Source organism: Quercus suber, unplaced genomic scaffold (assembly GCF_002906115.3).
Source record: "Quercus suber isolate HL8 unplaced genomic scaffold, Cork oak 2.0 scaffold_55, whole genome shotgun sequence".
Lineage (NCBI taxonomy): Eukaryota > Viridiplantae > Streptophyta > Magnoliopsida > Fagales > Fagaceae > Quercus > Quercus suber.
The window spans coordinates 1,502,594-1,516,384 of NW_027069520.1; positions in this window are offsets into that span (position 1 = coordinate 1,502,594).

The following is a 13,791-nucleotide window of genomic DNA, read 5'->3' on the forward strand; positions in this document are numbered from 1 at the left end:
TTTTTGGTAACTAAAAAATGGTTAGATCGGGCGACTAATGTGTCTTCCTTATAATAGCACTCTAACTGCTCTCAGGTTAAGATCCCACCACACAGTCGCTGATGAGCTTGGTGAACAACTTGCAAGTGGGGTATAGAGAGTCGCAACACGTTATTAGTGGGGGAACTCGAATTCGTGCTCCAAGGCATGTTGGTCCAAGCGCTTACCACTTGGCCAACCAATGTATAATCACCTCCCACATAATGCAAAAGCTATTACATAAAGAGGTCAATATTAGGTAGCTATGATACATACACACAAAAGAAGTGTGCATCATAAAATTATACTTAAAATTTAGAACATCATACTTACCCTAAACCAAAATCCAAGTGGCTAGAATTTAATTTGTTTTTACAAGTGGTCATGGGCTGGTTAAGTTTGGGAAGGGTCAAATCATCACTCAACCAGTTCATTTGGGTGGAGAACTCTCTCACCTTTGCTGATTGATGGATTGGACAAATCCATATTTGTCCTATCTTTAGGGGCCTTATACAGTCAAGTGGGGACATCATGTATAACCAACCAAAAACATAATATAAATTTATAAGAAGCCACATTTACATAAATTTACATCTCCAACAACTAAAAATCACAAATCTACTACCAAGCCATATGAAAAAAAAAAAAAAAAAAAAAAAAAAAAAAAAAAACATATGAACTACAAGTTGGTGCATGAAAAATAACCTAAGAGCTCGAATATCTCTTCGTTGTCCATAACCGCTCAAAGAGAGCTCAATCTTGTCTTCAATGAGTTGCCATTATCATTGAGGTCCTTGTTCATGAAAATGATGTCCTCTATTGCAAAAAGTGAGAGAGAGATCGAAAAAAATAAAAAAGAAAAAAGAGAGAGAGAGAATAAGTTGGATATATAGGATAAGGTGTATAAATATGTAAAAAAAGCCTATAAATATTATTTGTTTGTTGGGCGAGATCTTATCAAACTTGCCATTAGTCTGACCACTTGAAATTTATTTTTTTGAGAGAGTTTTAACCTATGGCGTTCATTCTTGATGATTGATCTTTATCATCAACCAAGATGCCAATTAGTTTTGGTGTTGGCAGGGATTGAATCCCAGATCTCTTATACAACTATCAAAGACTTTATCAATTGACTTAATTGGAACCCACACCACTTGAAAAAAATTTAAACAGCTACACTTGATTATAAATTTATAATCATAACATCTGCCATCGTTATGGTTGGATCAAGTGGGGCTTATTTGAATTCATGTAATTTGATCACCCTAGGTTATCATAATTTACATTGATTACAATTAATCTCGTATTATTTGGTTTTTTGTCGTTTTAACATGGTAGTGAATAGTGAGACATTATAATCAAGTTTAGAAGTCAACCTAGCCCATACCACTACAAGAAATATGGGTTTAGGCGGCATTTTTTTTAGGGACATTTTAAAATCTACCGCTATAAGTAGTATATTGTGATGTTTTTAAAAAACGTTGCTAAAGAGTGAGCCTTTTGTGACGTTTTTCAAAAACGTCACTGTAACCCAAAACAATAGCAGTGTTTCTTAAAACGACACAAAAAGTACAGTTTTAGTGCGTATGTTTTGTTTATAGCGACGCTATATGTTTCCCATAAATTTTTGTCTTTTTCCCACACAAAATTTCGTTGAATTTTAGTTCCCACGGTTTTGTCCCTCCTTTTTCCCTTCTTTTTCCCACATGTTTTTTCATTTTTTTTTTCCCAGACAAACAACTTCCCTTTGTCCCACTTCTATATTCTCCCCCCCCCCCCCCCAATCACTTCTTCACACTTAGCCACCACTAACCATTGCCGTTGCTAGTTGCTGCGCCCTTGCCACTGCCGACCCATCGATCTACAAGCTCTTCCCTCTCTCTCTAGCCACCACCCACTACCACCAACATAGCCACCGCGGCCATCATCAACCTCCACTACCACCCACTGCCACCACCATACTTTTTTCCCTCTTTTTGGTGTTCAAGTTTCTTTAATGTGTAAGTCTTTGTGTTTTAGCTTATGGGTTTGATTTGATTTGGTTTTTCTTTAATGGGTCATGGAGTCTTTGTGTTTTGGCTTATGGGTTTGCTTTGATTTGATTTTTCTTAATGGTCATGGAGTCTTTGTGTTTTGGCTTATGGGTTTGCTTTGATTTAGTTTTTCTTTAATGGGTCATGGAACTTTTGTGCTAACTTTTGTTGTTTTGGTTGATTTTGGTACAAAAACTCTTATTCAAATTTGGATTTTTGAGAAAAAGACCTGAGCATCAAAGGCTGAATCATTGTAAGTTTATGTACATGTTTGTAAATCTTGTATTTTTTTGAATTTTTTTGTTATTATTTTGTGGTTTAGCTTGCTTGAGATTAATAAAAAAAAAAAAAAGCCCACTATCCACTAATGTGTACAAGGAGATTCTTCCATTAGATGATGATTTCTACTTAAAAATTATATCTTTAATGTGTTATCATTATTCTTTATATATATATATATATATAGGCGTAAATGTACTTTTCGTCCCTACATTTTGGGGTCATTTCTATTTTGGTCTTTACATTTCTATTTTACCACTTTTAGTCCCTAATCTAATTAACGCGTGTTATTTTAGTCCTTTTCGTCAGCCAATAGACAGAAATAGTTGACGTGGCTAACAGACTGATTAAAACATTAATAAACTGTGGCTCTCATCACCCATGCCACATGGGTTTCCCGCCCCTTTATTCACACATGACCCTCATGTGACCCTCACTACAACTACCTATGGCGTGTGTGAACCCCCAAATTGGTCCACCTTCCCCCAAACTAAATTAGTCCACCTTCTCTCTCGATTTGAGATAGCCATCAAACCACCATCCCAGACAAACAAACCTAGAAATATATATACCTAAACCCATTTTTCTTAGAATAGCAGAGAAAAGAAAAGCAGTGAGATCTCTATCTCTATGAGATAGAGACCAAACACACAGGTATTAGCTCTCTGTGTGTGTATATCCTTATATATAGTTAGCTTTATATTATGCGTAGGGGCCACAATGTTGCTTTTGTATATTCATTGTTTGGGTTTTGACTTTATTATGTTTGTTTAGTTACTTTTAATTGTTTGTTGGTTCTTGTTTGGGTATGTGTTTCTTTGTGGCTTCTAATGTGGTCCCCGTTTTCCCCCGTTGAAGATAATGACTGATTCTGTGTATGATGTATACTGAATTAGTGGGCCAAAATGCTTATGATATATAATGTTAACATGTGTTTGTTTGTGGATTACCATGCTTATGTCTATTTTTTATGACATTGTTGTTTAATATGTGTTTGTTTGTGCTTTCCGATGTAGTCCCTCTACTCCCCTGTTGAAGATAATGTGCATTACCATATTATATAATTCAAAACAGCTGAGGTGGATTGCGGAATGATGAGTGCTAATGAGTGCTGTTTTGGAATGTAGTCAGTATTATCTATATATTACTAAAAGCTAAAGCGTAGCGTTTAATGCTGCTGCTCTCACGTTGCGCCACATCAACTGCCACGTCATTCTTTTTTTTCTTTTCTTTTTTAAAATATAATTTTCCTACAATTCTAAAATAATTTTTACAATTTTCAGTCCTATAAATACAGCTCACTACTTATTTATTTACTTCCATTACTTATTTACACTTCTCCAACCTTTCTCTCTCCCTTACCATTTCATCTCCCCACTACTTCTTCAATCTTTCTCCCTCCTTTACCTTTTCATCTCCCCACTACCCTCTACATTAATATCATTCTTCCTTCTGTCCCAATGCTCACTTTCATCCACTAGTATAGGATTATCCACAAGGTTTCTAAAAACACATGAATTTCTTCATGACCAATCACTAAATCTGTCATAAACATGACATCATCATTATCAACTATCAAATGGAAATTAGCCTCTCTAGATCATTACAGGCATTTTATACCCAAATCCTGTTCACAGAGGTTACCCAAACTCCTGCATATACCTCAATCTTTGTCTTGGACCACTTATCAGGGTCACAATTGTCCACTATATCTACTTTACCTCCCACATATTTTCGAGGTTATTAGTGAAATACCCACATTATGCACAGACAAACTAAATAGCTCACTCATGCTGCATGCAAAACACATATAACCATTAGTTAACAAACAACACTCATTGGTTAAAAAGTATTAACCATTAGTTAAACTAGCCGTGAACCCGCGCGTTGCGCGTGATAATTATTTTTATGGTGGTTTTAATTAAAAAAAATTTACAATTTAAACTAATCTAATAATGAGTAATGTATTTCGTAATTATATTTTTTATTTATTATAAGAACAATCATAAATATAATATAGGATCAATCCAAAACACCAAAAAAACATACACTAAAAAAAAATTATAAAACTTAACAAGATTAATTGAACCATATTAGGATAAATTTTGTTTTTGATAATCTATTAAGGTTATTTCTTTGTAGAAATTATAATTTCGGCCACTCAAAACATATTATCAAATAAACAATTATTAGCAAAATCTAAGAATTAAATTTCTATACATGAATTGTTATAAAATAATAATAATAAAAAAAAATTGCAAAAGTTAAAATTTGTCACCTATCCGAATTATTTTGTTGTTGGCTACCTTTGCTTTTCTTTCATTTGGCTAACCTTTGCTTTTCTTTAAATAAATGGCATTATAAAGTACTTCTAGTACAACTATTAGAGTACTTTATCTATTACAAAGGATTAGAAAATAAACAAAAATTAGTAAAGTCTCACAGTTTAACATCTAAACTCAGCACTATAAAAATATGCTATGTAACAGAATAATACCAAATTATCTAAATCATGCTATGTATAGAATAATATTATATTTGTATATGCTATATTTAATTCTTTAGAACGCAATAGGACACATTTAACATTCAAAGAGAAAAAAAAAAAAAAAAAAAACAAAAAAAAAAAAAAAAAAAACAAACAACAACACAACAACAACAACGACAATTTAAAAAACTAAACTAAATCACAATTTAAAAACTAAACTAAATTGCATTAACCAAAAATAGAGTTTTAAAGAATATAAAAAATTATCAACTTAAAGTAGAGATGCAAGAAAATAAAAAAATCTACCAAAAATTGAGAGAGAGAGAGAGAGGAACTTTTTTTTGTGAGGGAAAACTATGCATGGAATAGAAGAGATAATGACAAATTTATAGTAAGAATGTGTGAATAAGAAGAGACAAAAATAAAGGAAGATGAAGAGAAAGANATTAAAGTTCAAAAAGTAATCAACAAATATAACTCAAAAACTATTTATCCAAATTTTCAAAAAATAGTAAACACTTCTAATATGAATGCAAACCATTTTATAACACCATGCAAGTCACTCACTTGCTCTAACTCAATAATTCACCCCAACGCAATTATCATAATCACAAATATAGAATGCTTACAAGTATTGAAATTCAAAAAGTAATCAACAAATATAACTCAACCATATACATCCAAATTTCCAAATTTAATAAACACTCTCAATATTAATTGTAACGAACTTATAACACTATGCAAGCTACTCGCTCACTCCAACACAACAATCCACCTAATACAATTATCAATATAATAATATAGAATGCTCACAAGTATTGAAGTCCAAAAAGTAATCAACAAACATAACTCAATATCATCCAAAATTTTTAAAAATAATAAACACTTCCAAAATAAATATAAACCACCTTATAGCACTATGCAAGCCACCTGCTTGCTCCAACTCAGCAATCCACCCTAACGCAATTATCATAATCACAAATATAGAATGCTTACAAGTATTGAAATTCAAAAAGTAATCAACAAATATAACTCAACCATATCCATCAAAATTTTCAAATTTAATAAACACTTCTAATATCAATTGCAATGACCTTATAATACCATGCAAGTCACCCGCTTGTTCCAACACAACAATCCACTATGTATGCCAAATTTTCAACAAACATAACTCAACAACATCCAAATTTTCAAAAAGAAGTAAACACTTCCAATATGAATGTAAATTATCTTATAACACTATGTATGCCACCCGTTTGCTCCAACTCAACAATCTACCCTAACACAGTTATTAACAATTTAAGTACAAAGTTTTAAGCAAAAATTATTTATTATGCTAAAGCCAAGCAAACACCTTTCTAAAAATATGTCCAAACTTATCACAATAAATGAGTACTTAACCTACAAAATAAAAGAGGACAATTAAATAATGTGGAAGACAAATAAAGGTGCCATTGCAGAAAATTTTTTTGAGTTAATACTTGGAACAATTAGGCAAAAAAATTAAGGACCACTTTGCAGAAAATATTTGAAGTTTAATTGTATCCAAACTTTGTCATTTGCTACACATAAGGAAACTTACCCATTATGCCTAAATGTCTCAATTGAAAAGGTGCTCCAAATCATGCAAATTTTGCATATGAGAGTGCTATTGCAGAAAATTTGAATGAGTCATGGTGCATGAAAATTTAGTAACAATATATATATATATATATATATATATATATATAAAGCATTTAGTTGAGATTATTTACTCACGACAAGAGTGAAACCCCAACATCTAGGCCAATAACACCAAAAAAAAAAAAAAAAAAAAAAAAACCCATAACTTTCTTAATTTTCCAAGATTATAAAGAAATTACTATAATTTCATATAAAGTAATAATTGTAATTTCTAATATAATAACACACACAAATACAACTTAATACATAGAATAAAAAATCTTATCAAAATATATAAATAAGCATGAATACCACATGGCACCACACTGCTGGTTAAACCATTATTTAATCTAATCAACAATGAATTATGCTAGGTATACAACTTTGTGCCACAACTCGCCACATGGCGAGTTGTGATTGGTAAGGGTATGTTAGTGGACCATGTGGGACACATCCATAGTAACTAATATATTTGTCTTTCAATTTCTATTTACCAAAGAGCTTTTACAGGCCAGCCAACAAGGACGAAGCTAAAATTTGAATCTGAAGGGGGCAAGCTTAATATGAACTCACGTTCATTAACATCAATATCTCATATTTATAGATACAATTTCGAATTGCGCACCATATATATATATATATATATATATAATTAGAATTTTAAAATAGCTATACAAAAAATGAAATAATATAACAACGTAAATGTCTGTTTATTTTTCCATAAATATACACCAACTTGTAGTAATATATATTTTTAATAATATATGTCAAAACCAAAGTTAAATTTCTTTAGTAACTTTTACCTAACATGACAAAAACTCTTACTATCTATTGTCCTTGTGAATTGAAGAGAAATGACGTGAAATAATATTATCTAACATTAATAGTAGTAATGATTATAATCCAATGGCTCATTGTGTATGAATCCAACGGTCCCTAATCAAACCAACTCTTTATAGTGACTTTTATCTCACACTGCCTCCCTCTCCTTCATTCTCAATCATAACTAATTTTCTGTCATTCTCATTCTCTGCATTCAATTAAAAAATCAAAACTAAAGCAAGCATATATATATATATATATGGCGTAAATGCACTTTTCGTCCCTACATTTTAGGGTCATTTCTATTTTGGTCCCATTATTTCTATTTTACCACTTTTAGTCCCTAATCCAATTAACGCGTGTTATTTTAGTCCTTTCCGTCAGCCAACAACAGAAATAGTTGACATGGTTAATGAACTGATTAAAATATTAATAAAAATGCACCGTGGCTCTCGTCACCCATGCCATATGGGTTTCCCGCCCCTTTATTCACACGTGATCCTCACTACAACCACAAATCAGTACCAGAAACCCAAAATCCCCAAATCAGCCAAAAACTCTAAACTCCAAAAATTCGAGCTTCGACCTCCACCACACAGCTAATCCTCATCTCTCAAAATCACGATCAAAACAAACAATCTTCAAAGCCCAATGGAAGCAAGCTGTTCAACAAGTTCCAGTGTGAGGAGGAGAGCACCAATAACGTGCTACTATAATAAAAAAACCTGTCCTAGTTGTGGCGTGGACTGAGACAACCCTGCCAGAAGGTTCAATGGTTGTTCAAACTACTGGGTATGTCAATTTCAGTAAATTGTTTGGGTCGGTTTTAGTTAATTTCAGTATGTTGTTTCAAATTGTTGCTACAATAGTTTATGGATTTCCATTATTCATTTTTCAGAGCATTATCTATGTTTCAAGTGAGGCGAAAGTGTAGGTTCTTCCAATTGTGTGATGATGAGATATATGAATATGGTAAGGTGCTTATCTTACAGCAAAGGCAAAGGATCATCAAACTTGAGGTTGTGCTTGCAGACTAGAAGAAGAGAGAGAAGTTTTTGGTTGTAATTGTGGCATTGTTAGTGGTGATATTTGCAGTTCTATGTTTGCTTAGGTAAGGGGTGTAAATAACTTGTGTGAGTTGCTGTACTTGGTAGGGCATGTAAGGTTGCATTGTTTATGTATGGAGGGTTGGCAGTGTGCTCTATTTTGGTAGGATTAGTTATTAGCAATGACACACCTACTGCTTATTTTGTATTCTTTATGTTGAGAAATAAATGATTACCTTTCTCATTCAATGTGTGGATGTGTGGATGTGTGGATTGAAAATGTCCCTGTTGAACAAGTAACAAATTTCCAAGTGCATGCAACAAATAAAACAGTTATTAACAGATAATATATTCCAAGAAAGCACTATACTACACATATAAAACAAGACAGAAGGAAACAACAAACTCAATCTTGAAATCCAAACATCTTAATTAACATACTGCCAAACTTAACAAACATCTTCATAGTTATCATCATTAAAAAACAAAGTATGTTTAAATAACAAAAGGGTATTGTTCAACTACCAATCTTAACCCAAACAGCAAGGCATTGTTTAACTAATACCAATTATACAAAATAAGGATTTGGCTATAATTATACAAAACACAAGTCATTCATCAACAGATATAAAACAACAAGCTATTCATTTTTTTTAGAGCATACGTTAATGACTAACTCCCAGTAAACTTGATAGCCCCCATGTATCTAGATGCATTCTTGGAAGCATTCAGAGGTATCTAATGTGGCCATCATTTCCTCCTTAGTTTTGGAATTGGACAGTTGGGTGGTGCAATTGGATTGGAGTTGGATTGAACTGGATTGGATGATCTTGTGGGGGTCTAGTGTGCACTTGGACTGGAGCTGTGCATGCTGGACTACGGTGGTGGAAAGGTGTGGTAAAGTTGTGCATGGTGTACTGGTATGGTGCACTTGGGCTGGATGAGAAGTGCATGCTGGTCTGGTATAGTGCATTTGGGTTGGATAAGAAGTGCATGCTGGTTTGGTATGTTACACATTGCCTGGAAAAGCTTGTCCATGACTAAGGAAATACACAAGAAGTGAAGGTGTGCATGGCTGGTATATATATATATTGTTACTAAATTTTCATGCACCATGACTCATTCAAATTTTCTGTAATAGCATTCTCATATGCAAAATTTGCATGATTTGGAGCACCTTTTCAATTGAGACATATAGGCATAATGGGTAAGTTTCCTTATGTGTAGCAAATGACAAAGTTTGGATACAATTAAACTTCAAATATTTTCTGCAAAGCGGTCCTTAATTTTTTTGCCTAATTGTTCCAAGTATTAACTCAAAAAATTTTTCTGCAATGGCACATTTATTTGTCTTCCACATTATTTAATTGTCCTCTTTTATTTTGTAGGTTAAGTACTCATTTATTGTGATAAGTTTGGACATATTTTTAGAAAGGTGTTTGCTTGGCTTTAGCATAATAAATAATTTTTGCTTAAAATTTTGTACTTAAATTGTTAATAATTGTGTTAGGGTAGATTGTTGAGTTGGAGCAAACGGGTGGCATACATAGTGTTATAAGATAGTTTACATTAATATTGGAAGTGTTTACTTCTTTTTGAAAATTTGGATGTTGTTGAGTTATGTTTGTTGAAAATTTGGCATACATAGTGGATTGTTGTGTTGGAACAAGCGGGTGACTTGCATGGTATTATAAGGTCGTTGCAATTGATATTAGAAGTGTTTATTAAATTTGAAAATTTTGATGGATATGGTTGAGTTATATTTGTTGATTACTTTTTGAATTTCAATACTTGTAAGCATTCTATATTTGTGATTATAATAATTGCGTTAGGGTGGATTGCTGAGTTGGAGCAAGCAGGTGGCTTGCATAGTGCTATAAGACGGTTTATATTTATTTTGGAAGTGTTTATTATTTTTAAAAATTTTGGATGATATTGAGTTATGTTTGTTGATTACTTTTTGGACTTCAATACTTGTGAGCATTCTATATTATTATATTGATAATTGTATTAGGTGGATTGTTGTGTTGGAGTGAGCGAGTAGCTTGCATAGTGTTATAAGTTCGTTACAATTAATATTGAGAGTGTTTATTAAATTTGGAAATTTGAATGTATATGGTTGAGTTATATTTGTTGATTACTTTTTGAATTTCAATACTTGTAAGCATTCTATATTTGTGATTATGATAATTGCGTTGGGGTGAATTATTGAGTTAGAGCAAGTGAGTGACTTGCATGGTGTTATAAGATAGTTTGCATTCATATTAGAAGTGTTTACTATTTTTTGAAAATTTGGATAAATATTTTTTGAGTTATATTTGTTGATTACTTTTTGAACTTTAATACATTTAAGCATTCTATATTTGTGATTTCAACAATTGTATTGGGAGGATTGATATGTTAAAGCAAGGGAGTGACTTGCATGGTGTTATAAGAAGATTTACATTCATATTGAGAGTGTTTATTATTTTTTGAAAATTTGAATGTTGTTGAGTTATGGTTGTTGATTACTTTTTAGACGTCAATACTTGTAAGCATTCTATATTGTTATATTGATAATTGTTTTGTAGTAGATTGTTTAGTTGAAGCAAGCGAGTGGCTTGCATTGATAATTGTTTTGTGATAAATTGTAGTTTGATTATTTCATTTCTTTCACATGTCGAACATGCAAACTAAATGGCAATTATCAAGAGATATTGATTAGTTACCAAATGCATTAATAAATTACTTATGAATTTTGACTCCTTATACCTACATTTAGGACTTTGGTGTGACTTGCAAGTCATTTTCTCAAATTTGAAAATTTTGCATTGTTTTCTTAGAAGCATAGGTTTGTTTTGTTAGAGTAATTGAAATATGGACTAATGGTTGGTTTTTGCTTTCATGATATCGTGCTATAGGTGTTTATTGTGTAAATTTTTTTATAACTATAAACAAGAGTTTGATGGACATTAGAGATAAGACATATGTGGAATATAGAAATGGAGTTGCACAATTCTTGAATTTGGGAAGAAAAAAGTTAATTTGACGAATAAGAGAAAAAGAGTAGAGGAAGTCTTGTGTATATAGAAGAAGAGAAGTATATTTTTTAACTTGCCTTATTGGGAGAACCACATGTTGCGTCACAATCTTGACGTGATGCATATAGAAAAAAATGTGGTTAATAATGTAATTGGCACAGTGTTGAACATGAATGGAAATATGAAGGATAACTTGAAGGCACGCATTGACTTAGAAGATATGGGTATAATAAGTGAACTTTATCTTAAGGAGCTTCGTAGTGATAAGACAAATAAACCACCTTCCTACTTTGAAATGACTACTAGTAAAAAATATAGTTTTTTTGCAAGTTTTGAAGGGTGTAAGTGTGCCGGATGGCTATGCTTCAAATGTATCCCGTTGTGCTAAACTTAAAGAACACAAGACTTTTGGGATGAAGAGCCATGATAGTCATATCTTGATGTAACAACTTTTTCCAATAGCTATACGTGAATTTTCCCAGTAGCAAGCATTTGATTGAGTTATCTTGTATTTTTAGGGAAATATATTTCAAAGTATTAAGTTTTGAAGATCTTGAGAGTCTTTAGAAAAGAATTGCAGTGACGTTGTGCAAATTAGAAAGGATGTTCTCTCCTTCTTTCTTTATAGTTATGGTACATTTACTCATTCATTTGACTGACGAAACTAAGATTGTTGACCTAGTTCATTATCGTTGGATGTATCCCATAGAGTGATAAGACATATATAGTAAGTCTATTCATTTGTTTTCATTCAAATTCAATGTTCCATTGTTGATCTTCTTTATTCACATAGGTACTTGTCGTGATTGAATTCTTATGTTCAAAATAAGACTTGTCTAGAAGGTTGTATTGCAGAAGGGTACTTGGCAGAAGAGTGCTTAACATTCTGTTCACGATATTTCAAAAATGTTGAAACTGCCTTCACTGAGCCCATAAGGAATGTTGAAGAATCTACATGCGAGGTGTTGAGCATCATCCTAGATTCAAAATCATGGACCCAAGCACATCGTTATGTATTATTCAGTTGTGATGAAATTACCTCATTTCGCATGTAAGTAATTAAGACATCATCCGGTATTGCTTAATGTCATAACATAGCTCAAGTTTATGATACTAATACACATTTTCCTACATAGTGTGCACATAGATCATTTAAAGGAACTTCCCCTAAATGTAGCTAATGATGTTATTGAAAAACAACACATGGAGAGATTTTTTCATTGGTTTAAGTACTGTGTAAGTGTATGACATATAAAAGTATTTTTTGCTGTAACTTTCTTGAGATTATACTTTTAATAGAACACATCGTTTATATTAGGTGTTGTCAATGGATGTTGATGAGAGGGAGAAACTTCCTCAATAAAGTTATTTGGCTTGCTCGATATCCAAATAATAAAGTTAAACGGTTCAAGCGTTATGTTCTAAATGGATTGAAATTTCGCACCAAAGATTCTAAGGCAAATAAGAAAACTCAGAACAATGGAGTTAGTGTCACCACTGAAGGTGGTGTTACTTACTATGGTGTCTTAATTGACATTATTGAGTTGAACTATTTTGAGAAGTTACAATATGTATTATTTAAATGTGAATGAGTTGATGTGGATAGTGGAACGAGATATATGATAGACAAGTTTGGTTTTCCTCTTGTCAATTTTACAAGATTGATACATAAGGGCGATCGATTGATTGATGAGTCGTATGTCTTAGCTTCTCAAGCTTCACAAGTCTTTTATGTGGAAGATTCAAGACATAAAAGATTGGATGGTTGTTGTTAAAACAAAAGCTAAGGATGTTTTTGACGTTGAAATTGGTGCTTCATCTGATGATGATGTAGATAACTTTTGTGAGAATGTTCCTTATAATATAACCATTAATAATGCATATGATGTAAATGATAACCTTGTATGGACTTGTAGAGATGTAGAAGGGACCATTTATGAAACATTGTTATTTATTTAGCGTGAATTGGTTGAAGATGACAATATAGATGATGAAGAGTTCATTGATGACGTGTATGAGTCCAATGATGAGTCTACTAATGATGAGAATGAAGATGGTGAAGAGCTCAATGATGGGTCAAATGATGAGTCAATTGATGATGAGAGTTAATATGTCATTCATTTTTCATGTGTATTTCTATTTGCTTTGCTTGTGAAGAGTTTTAAAATTATCTTGTGTAATCTTATTTGCATGTTTATGAAACTAAGTAGTTATGAAGTTGTTGTGTACTATATGACAAGTTTATTTGTAATCCTCTTTAGATGGTTATTGTTTATTTGTAATCCTTAAGTTGATTGGTTCATTGTTACAATCATTAGTAACATTTTGGAATTTAGTAGTTGGAATTTTATAGGTTTACTTTATACTAACAATGTAAACTTACATTGTAGACACATAAAATGTGTATGATGTTGTACACATTT